The 18896-nt window shown below is 35.6% G+C and overlaps 1 protein-coding gene across 4 annotated transcripts in view; it reads right to left on the bottom strand.

Moving 5' to 3' along the window:
- Window positions 1-18896, bottom strand: part of MSRB3 (methionine sulfoxide reductase B3) — a 139857-nt gene that overhangs the window by 22082 nt on the left and 98879 nt on the right. The gene's annotated exons all lie outside the window — the stretch shown is intronic.

Genomic DNA, 18896 nt, shown 5'->3' with positions numbered 1-18896 from the left:
ATTAAATTTTTTAATAGATTACATCAAAAAGACATGAAGCAATCTACATCAAACCAAGGTATATTCTGATTAGTATCCCTTCTTTTTTAAATCCTTTAGGGAAATCTTTGTCAACACCCAATCTCCCACTCTGCTCCTTTTTCATATATTTATCACTTTCTAATATACTGAAACTATTTATTATGTTTTCTTGTCTCTTGTCTTTTTTTCTCTAACTAACGTGTAAGTTCCATGAGGGCAGAGATAGTTGCTTTGTTCCCGATGTATTCCAAACTCCTAGAGTAAATTTTGGTTGAATGATTTTTCCTTACATTCCTGTTACCTTGAAAATCTGGAATTTAGATTATACTTGCTTTGGTTTAATACACAGATACAAGTCTTTGTAACTGAATTAGTTATAGAATCTCTAGGTCTCTTATTAATATTTATTGAAGATTTGGATACCTGATGACAGTCTTCTCTAAGCCCCAAACTCCTGCCCACATTCTAGGGGACCTCAATGAAGGTAACCCACTTAACATTCCTCGTATCAACAACTCTTTAAATACCTAAGAGAGCTTAAACTAAGCCCGTGGAGTCAAATGATTTGAAAGTTTCCATGGCTTTGATGTTGACGACTGACCAGCTTAATGCATTATAAATTAGATGCCATCACATGAAGAGAGTTGAATTTCAGGTGGATAAATTCAGCTAAAGTGCTCGGGCACTGCACACACATACTAACATGGCACTGGACCTCTGTGACCAAAAAAATGAAATTTCATAAAAGTCCAAGCACACCCATAATATATTCCATGACCTACAGGTTGACATATCATTTTGTCAGTCGTACAATATTTAAGTCCTACCCCACTAAACTGTATACGATTAACAGGTGCAAGATGTGGCCACTTAGTACTGAGACACTAAATAAATAACTTCTTAAATAAGTGAGGCAAACTGGGGATGAAGAAAATATTAACAAAAATTGTGAAAATGCTATTATAATCAATCAATGCATATATTTCAGATATTTTTATAAAGATCACCTCTCAAGTATTTATTGTTTCTTATGTCATTATACCAGAGTAATCCACACCATGGATTACCATCTCCTGGTAGTATGTTGTGGGCACCTATGAAATTTCTCTGATGTTTTCTAGTTTTGGTAGCATAAAATTTTGGAAGCTTTGGTCAGCATCCATAAACATAAAGCACTATAGCACTATTACGGCAGTATATAGTCTTTGATATTTGGCTTCCTTTTAGTGTTAAAAAATTACAAAAGTCTCAGCCATGTATCATTAAATAGTAGCCAAAGTCATGATCTAATGGGCTCAGTAAAAATTAATTTCAATTAATTTAATTCCAATATGGGAACTGTAATTGAAATAACAAGCTTTAATGGTGGATCTAATAACTACCAAAATTTTGAAGTAGTTATTAGTGTAAATGTTATTTTGGGATATGTGACAATCATACTATCATATGAAAATATCTGTGATTTCTATCAGTGACAAAGTCACAGGTACTATTGTGGGCTGTTATCTATAACATATATCATAGTTGAAAGAAATTGTGATTAGCGAAAATAAATATGGAATTTTTTTCCCCTATACAAATTCATGGACTCTCTAAATTTAATTCAAGGATCCTAGGTTAAGAACTCCTTATCTAAAGTCTATGTCTGAGTATTCCATGGACACTGTTTTGAAACTTCTCAATCCTCCCTGGCTTTCCTACCATGACTTTTCCTAGAATAGAATCATTTTTCATATTTCCATTTAACTTTTCCAAGTAGGATGTATTAAGTGGAAAAAGCATGGAATTTGAAGTTTAAATTAAAATACACACACACACACACACACACAAATTAGGTTCAAATTCCAGCTCTGTCATATGCTGTCTGTGAAATCTCTGACAAGTAATTTCATCTCACTGAGCCTCAATTTCCTCTTGTATAATTTGAAATTTTAAAAATCTACTTCTTGGGATTATTTGGTAATATCAAAAAATAGATGAAATACCTGAACTCTCCCTAGAAAAAAATTAATCCAAGTATAAAACTTCAGGTATCGTTTACTGCTACCTTGATAAATTACTTTCCTATCAGAAATGAATGTCGAGACATTTATCTTTCAGAGTAGAAGAAATGTCACCTGTAAGTCCATCAATACTTTCTTAGAAACTTTCACAAAATGTTATCAAAATCTTTCAAAGTGTCTTGTAGGAAGCATAACTTGAATCTGGGTCATCAGTGTAGTGTAACATACTGGTGAATAAGTAAGTATACAAATTTTAAGAAACTTGATACACCATTCTTTGCTCAAAATCAATATTGCTCAAGCTGTAACTATGACAAAGTATTATGAACAAATCTGAACTTAACATCCAGGGAGCTATGTGGAGAAAATGGAAAAGATTCAGAAAACAATCACAAATATAATAGAAGCATTTAAAAACATGGCCTATATAAATGATTAAATAAACTAGTAACTGGATTATGTAGCTTGGCAAAGAGAAAAACTAAAGAAATAGTCTAGAAACGTATAAAAAACATTTTAAACTATAGATTTGATCTTGGCCAAAAGATAGAGAAGGAATAAGAAAGTATTTTAAACAAGAACATGCAATGAGTCAGAAAGAGTTCATTATCTCTTTAAAAATTTTCTTTATTTTTATTTTTTATTTTTTAAGAAATGGTGTCTTGCTCTATTGCCTAGGCTGGAGTGCACTGACCCAATCATAATATAATGTAACCCTGAACCCCTGGGCTCAAGTAATCCTCCTGCCCCAGCCTCCCTAGTAGCTGGGATTATAGGCGCCAGCCACTGTGCCCACCATTTACCCCCTCTTATAAAACAAAAGTAACTGGATTCAAATAGAAATCAAAGACCAGACTTATATATATTTTCTTGCCTCTAATGATGGTATCACCATTCTTTTAATTACCAATTTTCAAAACTCATCTGTTGTACTCCCATGTCCACTTAGTCATTAAGTACTGTGGAGCCTACTTCTATTTCCCATCCCTTCTTCACCATTTCACAGCTACCATCAATATTTGAAGCCTCGCTATTTTCTATGTACATACATCTAACTGGCTCCCCAGACACAAGGCTCTCCCTGCCCAAATCACTCCTGGTTCTACAATGTATTAGCTATGAAACTTCCGACAAGATACTTGGGATTTGATTTCCTCACCTCTTATTTCACAAGGCTACTATGAGGATCAAATGATAAAATTATACGAGTGCATTTAAAATAGTTAATCACCACACAAATATAAGGAATTTATTATTATAGTGGCCTCAACCATAAGAAAAGTCTTCAACAGCCTCCTATATTTGGTATCTTGTTTATGGAAAGGAGAGGGAGTATTTTGAGGGGGATCTTCACGGTTGCATCAATATGCCAAGCTCCTTCCCATTTTCTTCCTTCATTCATGCTCCTGCATTTGACAGGAGTTTTGACATCTCCAAATCCCAACCATTCATTATACCCTGTTCAAGTCCTATCTGTTCCCTGAAGCTTTCCATAACCATTCTTCACTATTTCTGAATGTCTATGACACCTCTTGACTCTATTATACAACCTAAAACTCACTTGGTGATACTTTACATTATTGTCTGTTGTATTACTATGTTAGACTTATCTTTCTGCCCAGATATTAATCTGCTTGCATCCTGGGCTGACAAGTTGATCTAAAGGATATACTACAGCATGTATACCATGGAATATTACTCAGCTATAAGAAATAATGAAGATACGACATCTCTATGGTTCTCCTGGAGAGAGTTGGAACCCATTATATTAAGTGAAGTATCCCAAGAATGGAAAAACGAGCATCACATGTACTCACCAGAAAATTGGTTTCCCTGATCATCACCTAAATACACATCTGGGGACACCAATCGGATATCAGACTGAGGTGGGGGGTGGGGGAGGGGATGGGGGTATGCCTACACAATGAGTGCATTGCGCATCGTTTGGGGAATGGTAACGCTTGAAGGTGCTGACTCGGGAAGGGGGGGTGGGGAAGGGAGGGATATATCCTACATGATGGGTGCAACGCGCACTATCTGGGGAACAGACACGCCTGGAGCTCTGACTTGGGGGGAAAGGCGGTACATGGGCAACGTGTGTAACCTGCAATTCTGTATCCCCCATAACAATAAGATGAAATTAAAAAAAATAAAGAAAAAAAAATAAACAACACTGAAACAGAAAAAAAATAAATAACTAAAAATGATAGGAAAAAAAAAAAAAAAAAGGATATACCACAGCAGAGTCAGAAGGGCAGATCCAAGCCAAATCCTACAGGAAACACCAGAGTTGAGGCAGAATGATCATAGGAAGAATGCCAATTTCCAAAGGAGCAGGACTGAAATGAGAGGGCAGAGCCAACAGCTGAAATCAGATGTAGACATGGATGTGTAGGTCTAGCTCCCAGGTACAGACAGGTACAAAGCAGACAATAAGATTCTGTTTGCCTAATTGTCAAAGGAGGAAAAAGTATGAACCACACACACTGTAAATAAGCAGCCTATAAGCCAAAGAAGATTCCACAAAAGACTGCTACAAGGATAATTCAGGTATACTTAGAGAAGAAAGCACCTCAAAGGCAAAGATTCTCTGCTACTGAGGATTTTCAAAAGAATATGCCAAAGTCTTTGAAAAGAATCCAGGGAAGTGATCAAGTGTCTTCCTGCAGATCAGGCAGCCCAGAAAGCCTGGCATGCCACATCTAGCTAGGCACCAGGACCATACAAGCTGAGTGGGTCATTTCTTGTTGGGCTGTAGGGTATGGAGCCAAGAGAGAATCTTGGAGACAAGCAAAATTAAAAGCCCAAAGAGGAGACTATGGGGAAGGAAGCAGTGTTAATACAAACTTAAACTATCTCCCTTGGCAGAAATCAAATGAAATGAGTTTTTGAAAACACGAAGAATATTTTTTCAGTTCCCAAAACTAGGAAAACTATCCTCATACCTCAGCCTTTGAGAAGTGCCATCAATAAAGCAGAAGGGTGATAAAATTCAGAAATACCAGAGTGACAGTGCCCAGGTCTGTGGGCTCTGGTGTGAGGGAGGGGTGTGCAGTGGGGCCTCATTCTGCACATGAAGGGTAGAGAGGAGACTGAACTTGGAAGAACTACGGAAATATGATGCTAAAAAATTCTGGTGAGGGGAAGAGGGACTAGGAGAAAAATTTGGAGGTGTCAATTGTTCTCACTGACAAAGGCAGGGTTGAAAGTAGAGAGAAGGAGTAAGAGGGAATCAGTCTTCCCAGACATAAAAAACAACAGACCACATTAAATTTATATTCCAGGCCTGTGGGGGTGGGGGGGGGCGGCCTCTGTATCAAAGCACCGAAAGGGTCCACTCTGAAGTAGGAGAACAGTTTAAAATTCACAGGTGCTCTGAGGGTCAGTGAACTCGGAAGGCAGGAGCTTCTAAAATGGATGCTGAAGACCAAACTCAAACTTTAGTCACTGCAGCTAGCCAGGCCCCAGCCTTGTTCCCCCTCAGTTCTCTTAAACTGCTGCTGGCCTAATAATCCATGCTCCTCAGGCTTAGGCAGGAAAAGAGACTAAAGCCAGGTAAACAGGGAGGAGGTTCAAAGAGAAATCACCTACCTTTCTTTTTGTATTGACAAAAAACTTCAGAACTGCCTATCATAAATGAGTAAGGTAAAAAAAGAAAAAGAAAAAAGTCTCCAATGAAAGAAGTCTTAGTACTTAAAAGACAAAGTTTTTTTTCTGGAAGTTTTATCCCAGAAAACAGAGAAAGAAATCAAACCACAAACACTTCACACTCTAAAGGAAAATAAGGAGAATATGAACTCCGTAAGAAATTTTAAAAGCAGATAGATAACAGAATGACATGAAAAGTAGTTTGCAGAGTCAAGGGGAAAAAACCCATTATTTCAGAAATTAGAAATACTAAAAAACAGAATTGACATAGAAGAAAATCAAATCTTTTATAAGAAGTAGATCAAGGAAATGAAATATAGAAGAAAACAGACAAATGAAAGCAACTTTTTAAAGATGATGTACTTTAAAAGCAGACAACAAAAGATAAAGAACCTGAAGCAGAAAGCAAAATAAATAAAAGATAAAAAAAGAATTTCCCAAGTTAAAACATAAGGAATATTTCCTAAAATGAAGAACTAAATCTATAGACCACAAGGGTTCAAGGTGTTTTAGAAAAATTTAATACAGACCATCAAAATGGAATTATACTGAGGAAATTACTTAACATTAAAGATATAAACTCCTTTGAGCATCCAGACAGAAAAATCAGTTGCCCACAAGAAAATAAATTTTGTAATTGTAGTTTTGCTTGCTTATTTCATTCATGGGTCACTCAAAAAGTTCTATTTTTTAAAAGTAGTTGGGATTTTTGCTTCTCCTTTATTGTTAATTTCTAATCTCGTATTTTTTACTCAGAGATTGTGATCTGCACAATTTTATGGACTAATTTATTATGGTTTTATTGGTGACTTATACTATATGGCTTATACCTTCTCAATTCCTCTTTGGATACCTGACAAGAAGCTGTATCCTCTGTAGGATACAAAAGTCTATGTACATCTACTAAATCAACTTGTGAATTGCAACCTTAGCCAATTTCTTAAAAACTCTCTTTGAAATGTTTGATTTTTTTGTCTTTAATTTCATTTTGATAGTAAAATATGATTCATACATTTATTTAGTTTGATATATCTTTGCCATCCTTCTATTTTTAACTTTTCTGTGCCATTTTACTTTGAGTATCTCTTTCAGACAGAGTACCCCTTTCAGGAAGTTTGATTTCTTAAACCTGATGTCTATCTATCTCTTAAAGGGAAAGTTTATTCCATTTAACTTTATATAAATATAGACAGATATAATTCATCTCAACTTCTGTCATCATGTTTTCTGATTTTATATGTCACTGTAATTTCCCTTTTCCCTAAATTAAGTGTTTCCTTAATTTAGAAATCCATTAGGCTTTTTCTGTAATGGATTGGAAGATATATATACTGTTCTTATTTTTAGAACGAATTACCTTCAATATTCAGATATGAATTCACTTGTATTAACTATATTTAGTGAAACAGTAAATATTGAAAACCTTATGTGTAAGATGAGGAAATCAGCACATACTTACTTTCCCTCACAGCATTCTTTCCTAATTGTACCTTTTTGGTTGGCATAATCAGTGATTTTTGACCCACGTTATTATTTGTGAAACTATCCATTTCAACCTGTTGTATCTGTGCATCCAAAAATCGTTTGACTTTGTACTTTGTGGAGATACTATATTTAAAACAATGAGTTAAACTTAATTCTACATTTATTGTTTTAATCCTCACAAAAGTCCTTATATGCTATAATCTCCCCATAATCAAGTTCTTTATTTTGGTTCACTTCTCATCGGCCTAGAATACTTCATTAATTTTTTCAAGAAAGGTATGTGAGCAATATGCTTTCTATATCATATCATTGTACATCTGAGAATATCTTCCTGTTTCTTTCATAAAGGAATAACAGTTCGACTGGATACAGAAATTAGGAATTACAATCTTCTCTTTCTCAAGATGCAAGCCAAATTGTTTCAGTGTCTTTTGATGGATAAGGCTGAAAAGATGTCTAAAACATGATTTTTGTTCCTTCAGAAAGTTTTTTTCTGTTCAAGTGCTTAAAATATATTTTTGTCAGTTTTGCTTTATGAAATTCAAAAATTTCACCAAAATATGTCTAGATGCTGGTATTTTTCACTAATTCTATCAGGCACATGGTAAATGTGGTCTTTGAAACTGGAAATTCTTATCTTTCTTTGTGTGTCTCTTATTATTGCTCCCTTTATTGTTCTGTTTACTTCCTGAAGGACAACAATTATCCAATTAGTTGGACTACTGTTTTCTATAGTTCAAATATATCATCTTATTGCTGACAATTTTCCAATCATTTTCCTTTTCCTCTACATAGGACAGTTTTTCAAGCGAAATTATATATTTAGCGAGTTCAACTTTGTTCTTCACTACTTCTAATGAAGTTTCCAATTCCGTTATAGGATTATTAGTTTCTCTATAGGATTTTCTTGATTCAACCAGCTCTGTTATATCTTAGTATATGATCACATTTCATCTTTCATCTCTTTTATAGGATTTAAAAAATCTTTTATTGAGAGTGAAAATATTTTTTAATAATAAACATTTTTAACATACATGTTTTCCACCAGAAGTTTGTTATTTTCATGTGCTTACAATGCAGAATATTTTGTAAGTCCCAACTTTGTTCATTTTTTCCTTCCCACATCAGTGGAAAGAAGTTGAGGCCTGCTATTTAGTTTTATTTTTTATTTTTTTTAGGCCTGCTATTGACCCCAAGTTAATATGAGCATATTCCCCTTCTATACTTTATTGTCCACCTGTAATATTACCAGTGCAGTGATCTGGTACAATGAAGGAAATAGTTGGGAGTAGGTGCTACAGTTTGTCCTCACTGGGGACCTTTGTCTCTGTATGCCTTTCACAGTGTTTGGCAAATCTTTTATGCCAAGGATCACTTTTCCACATCCAATTCACTCTTTGTCCTGGTATCCTTTCCACACATAAGATGGGACCGTGTCTGGTGTCCCTGTGGCTGCTAGCTACTTTCTGGCCTAGCAGGGAAAGTTCCAAGTACTTACCTCTTCCTATGTTGTGTAACATAGTTACTCCACTCAGTTGCTTCTCAATGTAGTTGTTCCACAGTGGTGAAAGGATTTCCAAAATAGAAAGTTCCCCACCTGTCCCATGGACCAACATGGCCTCTAGCTGTCAACTCTACAACTTCAGAAGCATTATTTGCATTCTGACACAACCACCCTAACTTACAACCATACCACTTTCTTATGAAGGAAAGGGATAAATCTTCCCTTAGTATCTTCTTAATCATATCCTAGTCTACCTTATCTTACAAAAATTCTCAAAGTTTAAAAAAACTGTTTTACATTCCTTTGATTATTTTAATTGGGAAATAGGAGAGTAGGGAAGAAAGATGTTTTTTCATCTTGCTATGTACCTCAAAGTCTAACTTGCTCCCTTTTAGTCTCTAGTTTTGATGATTTTAAGAAAGTCTTACATAAAACTTTAAAAAATAGCTACTATTAAATAAAAATGGAGATAAATAATGTTAGATAACATATATAAATATATTTAATATGTATTATTATTGTGGTAAAATATGTATAACATAAAATTTACCAGTTTAGCCATTTTTAGGTATACAGTTCCCAATGACATTAAGCACATTCACATCGTTGTACAACCATTACCACCATGCATCTCCAGATCCATTTCATCTTCTCAAACTGGTAATCAGTACCCACTAAGCAATAACTCCTCAGACTTCTCTCCCTCGAGTTCCTGGTAATCACTATTCTACTTTCTGTGAATTTGACTATTCCAGGTAACTCGTATAAGTAGAATTATACAATATTCGTACAATTGTGTCTGGCTTACTTTTCCTGGAATAATGTTTTCAAAGTTTATCCATACTGTGGGTATGTATCAGAATTTCATTCCTTTTTAAGACTGAATATATTCCATTGTATGTATATGCCACATTTTGTTTCTCCATTCGCTCACCAATGGACATTTGAATTGTTTCACCTTTTGGCTACTGTGAATAATGCTGCTATGAACAACGAAGTACAAATACCTGTCAAGTCCCTGCTTTCAATTCTTTTGGGCGTTTACCTATAAGTGGAATTGCTGTATCATATGGTAATTCTATGTTTAATTTTTTGAGGAACTGCCACACTATTTTTCATATTGGCTACACCATTTTACATTCCCACCAGTAATATACAAGGATTCCAATTTTTTCACATCCTATCCAATACTTATTATTTTCTGTTTTTTTTAAAATAACAGCTATCTTAATAGACCCAGAATATATTTTAATGAGTCATTCTCATATTCACAAATTCCTTTATCTCAAATTCATATAAGAAAGGGTGAGGGAGAAATATTTGTCTAGAGAAAGACCTTTTCCACTGTATGACAATAACTGGTCATCTAACATGTGGCCATAGCATCATTAGCAACATGCTCACAACAATTAAGTCATCACTGACTGACACATATCTGCCTCTAACTGCTCTATTAGGAAAAACATCTATTAAAGAAGGGCTATATAAGGGCTATATAAGGGCAGGGGACAAGGGAAGAAACTGGGGACAGGTTGCAATGGCAGACATCTTCGTTCCTATCTTCACCTGCTAAAAAGGCGAATCAATTCATTTACTTTAGTCAGGATTAGAATAGATACAGGAGGATACAGAGAAATAAGGGAATTAACTGCTTTAAATGTCAGCTTATGTTAACATTTGTATCTCTAAATCCCCATTTCAACTCTCTTATTTTATTGTGAAACCATCAAGCTTTTTTTCCTCCTTTTCTTATTTTGGAATTCATTCACCTTTCCTTACCACAAAACTGTCCTGTGCCAGAATCTGGTTCTTTTCTGAAGGGTTTAAACTTTCAGCTTGTTATAAACAGCATATGGATATGGATCATGCAATAATAATGTGTGCTACATTCCAAGGACTTGTATTTTCTGAATATATGTGACCAGGAAGTAATTATTGCATTGTTTTTTTTTTCCTACTCTCAAAATAAATAATATACTAATCAACCAACTAAAGCACTAACTTGGTACATATATTCTTTAGTGATTTATAGACAGAATCTCTTCTTTTATTAATTTAAAATTTTGAAAAAGTTCTGTGCTAATGCCATAAAACAAATGTTATATAAGTACCTAGTTTTGGGGGTAGAATTTTAGATTTGTTTTAAAGACACCAAACATACAAAAATCTAGTAAAAGATTTCCTAGTAATCAACTTCTGAATAATTTGTTAGTGTCGATGTTCTATTAGCCTTACAATTTTTTTGTCCCATGCTAGATGAATCTTGACAAACAGCATATCCAGACTTAGATTTCAGTCTCCTCTGTGCATGCTCAGCTGCCATTTATGATCAGAACACAGTTACGCATTATCTTTTAAAACACACAAAGACATGCACATGCAGATGAAGCACTTCACTTAAGTGAAGTGTGTATTATAATAATCACTAGGAATTTCTGAAACTTGCATGTCAAAAAATACCATCTTCACTTCCCTGGACCTTTCAAACACAAACACACAGGGTTCTGGCAGCTTTCTACTATAACCTGACTTTCACCTTCTTCAAAAACAACTCAAGAAAAAAAAAAAAAAAAAAGAAGAACTGAAGGAGGAGGAGGAGAAGGGAAAAGGATATCCAAAAGCCTTTCTCATCAATAGCTAAATGGTCCAACATATTTGTAACTCTATCTCCTTTTCCTTTACACCAAGTGAGTGATGAAAACCTGATGGGACAGGCGAGCAACATACTAACATCAAATCACTGGGGTTACTCACAGAAACAGACAAAAACAGGCCTAAGTAGGCACAAAGAGATGAATGCTGAGAACTGCCTAGGCAGCAAGTGAAAACATCTCCATCACAAAAGGAAGAGGTTAAAAAGTTTAAGAAAATTTCTGAATAAAATTACTAGGAGTAAGGCAGTGAAAGGGATTAATTTTTCAATTTTCTTGAAAAACAGGAGTCAACCTGTGACCCGGCTCCCCAGGTATTACATGCAGGCCTCAAGAATATAGTCATTTAGGAAGTAACTGCTTCAAGGAGTCCAGCTAAAACTACAAAGACGTGAAATTCCATTCAGACACAGGAAATTCTTTGGGGAATAAAAGAATTTTATGACTCATAAGATGAAAATCTCCTGAATACTCACTAAAGTAATCTAATGAAGTACTGTCACCAGGAAAGGAGTTTGATGAATTTATGTATTATGCAGGAAAATTTTAAGCAAAACAGGAAATTGAATAAACTTGAACCTGTATTCATTTGTAATTTTTCCTCTCAGAGTAAAACTAACTTTAAGGACACCAGACTTTCCTCCAGACATTCTATAGAATGTCACATTTTTAACTTCTAGAATTTTAAGTAAAATTTCATATCCATTAAAAAAAATAGAACAGGTCAGCCCAGGAGTAAGTCCAGGATTCAAATGTGGGTCCTTTTGAAGGTTCTTAGTCTTCAACTTTAACACAATTTGAAAGAAGCTAGGAGAGTTGGAAGTAAAGGCTTTAGACAGATACCAACATAAAGAGAAAAAAGATGATCAAGATTTTTCTGGGAAATTAACAAACAACAAAAATTAGAGATGGCATTGTTTTCTTGACTTTTAGACAATGCTTAAACATAGGAGAAATTCAATACCAAGGAGTCTACCCTGACCTTAAAATTTTTTCCATTTCTAATTTAATTCTAATTAAAAATTTTGCCTATTCTATATGAAAATCCCTTCTGGTAACAGGTTGTAAAAACAGAGCAAGCGATGAAAGCCCACTGTTTAATCTTTCCCAGGGACAAACACGGTGTAATACACAATATGTAACTATGAGTTAGACTGCAAATTGCTTTTATTTAATTTAGTCTAGTGCTTAGCTTCACCTCTGAAATATCAGTCTGCATCCTTCTATTTTGGTTTCATTCTATAGTCCACTTAAAACAGTAAATGTTTACGTTAAAAGGACAAGAGAATGTGTGATGTATTTTAACTGTCAAAAGTGTTGTGAACAGCAGCAGCTGGAAGAAGAATGTGTAGTCCACTTCACTGTTATCCTGAAGCCTTTCAGATTCTTCAAATTAGCAGTTATAACCTTCAGTCCTCCCGAAAGGAGGGAAGAGAGGGAGGGAAGGAGGGAGCAAGGGAGGGAGAAAGAAAGAAAAGAAAGCAGGAAGAAAGGCAACTCAATTGCCATCTCTGAAAAAATATAGTAAAATTTCCAGAATTCATGTGTGGTCCTTGCATTGGATTCAGTACTAACTTTCTGCTAGAGCAAGGACTGAACTGATTACTGGAAACGGAGATTTTTCTTTCATTTTTTAAGGTCCCTGATCATATGGAGACAAAAACTAGGAGTAAATGAAAGGAGTTGCATCCTGAGCATTACAGAGAGGTCTGTATGCACTGTGCTTATCCAATTCTTCTGCAATCATCTTTCACATCATCCTGAATTCATTATGTGACGGCTGTTGTTAGAGGACTACTCAGAAAACCAAACACTGAAAACAAGTTGCTTCCTTTAATGTTTCCAGAGCTGGTGAAATTTCACCAATAAGACTGATGAAAGAAACGTATAACACTTTTACTGTTGTTGCAGTGATTTCAGGCCCAGTGGGACCAGGACTGGAGAGAAATGGAGCCTAAGGCTATGTTACAGGATAAAGACAACATATGCATAGACTTCAGGTTTGACAGATTCAATTCAAGAAATGTTTGAAGGTGGACAAAAGCCTACATGATCCAACTCTTGCCTGTCTCTCCAAATACATCACAAAACACTCTGTCCCACTGTGCTTCAACCACATTGGTGTTCTTTCACTTTCTCCAACATACCAAGTACTTGCTTTCTCTTCTGCTTTGAACACTCCCCCAAGCTCTTTGTATGGTTGTTTTCTCATACTTTAGACCTTAGCTCAAATATCACCTCCTCAGTGAGGTTTCCTTGAATTCCTTATCTAAATTAGCACCTCCTCCCACCCACCACCACCATTCCCTACCATCTGATCCTGTTTCTTCCACAGCTCCTATCAGATGTCATCTCCTTGTTTAGTAACTCCTTAAGATCTGGAGACCTGCCTGTTTACTACTGTATCTCTTGTTCCTAAAGCAGCAAATATTTACTAAATGGATGTGCTTTTTTAAAACTCTAGTAGAAGATAAGAATAAAATAAACAACATGAAACTATATCTCACCCTCAAAAAACTTCTAAAGAGAATGGAAAATGGAAAGTGATCATAATACAGTATGATAATTGTTTTATAAGGGGTATATAAGTTTCGTAGAAAGAAACCCCATATCTATCTTAGGAGGGGAAAAATATATTCCAAGGAAGGGGATTCCATGTGTGAAGGCAGAGAAACAACCATAACAGCACAGTATATTTGGGGGAATTGGTTCAGGTTTTCTAAAATATAAATTGCTAAGGGTGGGGGTGGGGAGAAGAGGAATTAAACTTGGACAGAGAGGGGTTCAGGTCATGAAAGCCTTCCATGGCATGCCAAGGGTGTGACATTTCATCCTGTAGTCATTTGGAGGCAGAGAGGTTACATGATCAGATGTGCTAGCGCCAAAAATCTCCTATTTCTTCTTTGTAATCTGGTTTTTAAAACTCACACTTACGGAAGGACCTGAGTCTATACTGTACCACATATACTCAGTGCTCAGCCCATTAGAACAGGTGTTCAATCGGTGTTTAAAAGAGAGAATGAATAACAGTGACATCACCACAACGCAGAGCAGGAGATACCAGCTTTCATCTCCCATAAAAAAAAAAAAAAAAACATAGATAGCTATCCACAAACAAAATATCCCAGAGAGGTCCCAAGATCCCATTAAAGAATCTGCAGCAATACAGTGGATCAAAAAAAAAAAAAGGAGAATATTCACAAAGAAAGGATCACTGGTAAGATTAGCACACCTGAGATGCCAGGAGATAGCCAGGAACAAAGAAGAAAGGCAGAGGCTATCTGTATCAGCCACATGGTGAACCACCATGGTCCCCAGCAGCCTGCTCTGCTGAGGACACCACAATCTTTTGCCACTGAGTTAACAAATAGGCATTCCTGCCAGGGAACCCCAGAGAGGGAAATATGGCTACACACCCCTCTCTAACCAAAGAAGTGGCTGCTGTTGATCTGCTCCAGGAAAGGAGCCACTTCTCCCAGTACTGTATGTGCTACAACCCTGGAGCTATGGCCACCTCATGAGTGTCTACACTCCAGACCTAGGCTCTCTGGCTGCACTGGGCTCATCCACATCTCAGACACTAAAGCCATCATCACAGCAAGTTAGTTGGCACTCCAGACTCTGGAGCCAAGCTCTTGCTGTCCATAATTGTGCTCCAGACACTGGCTCAGGCACCATAGAAAGCTAGGTCCTGCCCTGAACCCCAAACCACTGTAATACCGCGCATATCTGTGCTCCAGTTCTTGGCCCTCCAGCTACTTTACATTGCATACTATTACCATTGTGGCAGTGGGGGGCTCTGCACACCAGACACCAGTGTCATTACCACTGCAGACCCCAGAGCCATAGTCCTTCTATATGTGCCCATGTTTCAGGCCTCAGTTCCATAGCTTTGCCAAGGGCACCACTCATCAGACACTGGTGCCAAGACAAACTGCAAGCAGGCCTGCAAGCCAAACCCAGTGTCAAGAGGGATCCACTCAGCCACAACTTCCTCAGTGGGTGGGAAAAAAAAAAATCAAGAGGACTTTAGCAGCCATTGCCATTTAGCCATCAAAGACCCCAAAACCCTTGCTGCCACTGCAGACATCCACAGCATCAGCCACTGAGTATCCTGCAATCTTCATCAACACCATCCTCAGCTGATAGAGCTGCATAGACACTACACAGCCACACCCTCACTGGTGCCAAAACTGCTGCACCGCCTCATCCAGCAAGTGTGCTATAAGAGACTAACTTCATTTTTCAGGACACACATAGATTGAAAGTGAAAGTATGGAAAAATATATTCCAGGCAAATGGAAACCAAAAGAGAGCATAGGTAGCTATTTTTATATCAGATAAAATAGACTAACAGTCAAAAAACTGTAAAATGAGACAAAGAAGGTCATTGCATAATGATAAAGAGGTTAATTCATCAAGAGCATATAACAATTGTAAATATAAATGCAACCAACATCAGAAAACCTAAATATATAAAGTAAATATTAATATATCTAAAGGAGAGAGAGATTGCAATACAATAATAACAGTGGACTTCAATATCCCACTTTAGACAAGGGACAGATCATCCAGACAGAAAATCATTAAGGAAATACTGTACTCAAACTATACTTCAGACCAAATGGACCTAACAGAGAGATACAGAACATTCCATTCTACAGCAGCAAAATATACATTCTTCTCAAGCACATATGGAACATTTTCCAGGACAGAGCATGTGCTAGGCCACAAAACAAGTCTTAACAAATTTAGGAAGATTGAAATCATACCAAGTATCTCTTCCCACCACTATGATATGAAACCAAAAATCAATAATAAGAGGAATTTCAGAAAATTCACAAATATGTAGAAATTAATCAGCATGCCCCTAAACAACCAAAGGGTCAAAGAAGAAATTAAAAGGAAAATTTAAAAATATCTCAAGACAAACAAAAATAGAAACACAACATATCAAAACTTATGAGATGTAACAAAAGCAGTTCTAAGAGGGAAGTTTATAACAATAAATGCCTACATTAAAAAAGAAGAAAGATCTCAAATAAACAACCTAACATTACACCTCAAGGAACTAGAACAAAAAAACAAACTAAAGCCCAAAGTCAGCAGAAGGAAGGAAATAATAAAGATCAGGGCAGAAATCAATTAAATAGAAACTAGAAAAACAACAGAAAACATCAATGAAACTGAGTTGGTTTTCTGAAAAGATAAACAAGATCAACAAATGTTTAGCTAGACTAAGTATGAAAAAAGAAAATTCAAATAAAATCAGAAATGAAAAAGGATACATTACAACAGATACCACAGAAACACAAAGGATCATAAATGTCTACTATGAACAGTTATATGCCAAAATATTGAATAATCTAGAAGGAATGAATAAATTCCTAGACACATACAACCTACCAACCATGAAGAGATAGAAAATCTGAACAGACCAATAATGAGTACGGAAATTGGATCAGTAATAAAAAGTCTCCCATGAAATAAAAACCCAGGACCTGATTTGCTTTACTGCTGAATTCTACCAAACATTTAAAGAACTATTAATAATACCAATCTTTCTCAAACCCTTCCAAAAAATTGAAGAGGAGGGAATACTTCCAAACTCATTTTTGGGGACAGCATTACCCTGATATCAAAGCCAACCAAGACACTACAAGAAATGAAAAATACAGGCCAACATCCCTAATGAACACAGATGTAAAAATCCTCAACAAACTATTAACAAGCCAAATTCAACAGCACATTAAAAGGATCATTCACCATGATCAAGTGAAATTTATCCCTAGGATGCCAGGTTTGTTCAACATATGTAAATCAATAAATGTGATACACCACATTAACACAATGAAGGACAAAAATCATATGATAATCTCAATAGCTGCAGAAAAAGCACTGGGCAAAAGTCAACATTCTTTCATAAGAAAAACTCTTAACAAATTAGGTATAGTAGGAATGTAACTCAACACAATAAAGGCCACACAGCACAGTCTTATACTAATATCATACTGAAAGGTGAAAAACTAAAAGCTTTTCCTCTAAGTTCTGGAATAAGACAAGGATGCCTAATCTTTCTGCTTCTATTCAACATAGTACTGGAAGTCTTAGCCAGAGCAATCAGCCAAGAAAAATAAAAATAAAAAGCACACAAATTGGAAAGGAAGAAGTTAAATTGTCGCTGTTTGCAGATGACATGATCACCTAAAGATGCCACCAAAAACCTGTTAGAATTAATAAGAAAATTCAGCAAAGTAGCAAGATAATAAATCAACATATAAAAATCAATAGTATTTCTATACATTAACAATGAACTATCCAAAAAAGAAATCAGGAAAATTATCCCATTTACAATACCATAAAAAAAATAAAATGCTTAGGAATAAATTTAACCAAGGAGATGAAAGATCTGTACACTGAAAACTATAAAACATTGATTAAAAAATTGAAGATGACACAAACAGAAAGTTATGCAATGTTCATGAATTAGAAGAATAAATATTGTTAAAATGTCCATACTATCCATACTTTCAGATATGACTCCAAAAGCACAAGCAACCAAAGCAAAAATAGACAAATGGTATTACATCAAACTAAAAAGTTTCTGCACAGCAAAGGAAAACAATAAACAGAGTGAAGAGACAACTTACAGAAGAAAAGAAAATATATGCAAACCTTACATTTGGGTAAGTGGTTAATATCCAAAATATGTAAGGAACTCAAACAACTCAATAGCAAGAAAACAAATAACCCAATTTAAAACTGGACAAAGGACTTAAATGACCATTTCTCAAAAGAAGACATACAAATGGCCAACAGATATATGAATAAATGCTCAACATCATTTATCAAGGAAATGCAAATTGAAATCACAATGAGATATCACTTCACACCTGTTAGAATGGTCATTATCAAAAAGATTAAAGATAACAAGTATTGGCAAAAATGTAGAGAAAAGGGAACCTTTGTAGACTGTTGATGGGAATGTAAATTAGCATGGCCATTATGGAAAACAGTATGGAGTTTCTTCAAAAAATTAAAAATAGAACTATCATATAACCCAACAATCCCACTACTCAGTAGATATGCAAAGGAAATGAAATCAGTATGGTGAAGAGCTATCTGTACTCCCACAGTTTATTGCAGCACTATTCACAAACCAAAATATGGAATCAACCTAAAGGTCCATCAATGGATGAATGGATAAAAAAAAATGTGGTATATATTCACACAATGGAATGCCATTCATCCTTAAAAAAAGAAAAGAAAATCCTGTCATTTGGGACAACATGGATGAACCTGGAGGACATTATGTTAATTGAAACAAGCCAGGCACAGAAAGACAAATACTGCATGATCTTACTTATATGTGGAATCTAATAAAATAGAACTCATAAACAGAGAGCAGAATGGTGGTTACCAGGAATGGGGCTTGGGGGGGATTGGGGAGACGTTGGTCAAAGACACAAAATTTCAGTTAAACAGGAAGAATAAGTCCAAAAGATCTATTGTACATCATGCTGACTATAGTTAATAACAATATATTCCATACTGAAAATCACCAAGAGAGTAGCTTTCAAGTGT

The sequence above is a fragment of the Eulemur rufifrons genome, chromosome 16, assembly GCF_041146395.1.
Source record: "Eulemur rufifrons isolate Redbay chromosome 16, OSU_ERuf_1, whole genome shotgun sequence".
NCBI lineage: Eukaryota > Metazoa > Chordata > Mammalia > Primates > Lemuridae > Eulemur > Eulemur rufifrons.
This window is presented reverse-complemented; position numbering and strand designations above follow the sequence as displayed.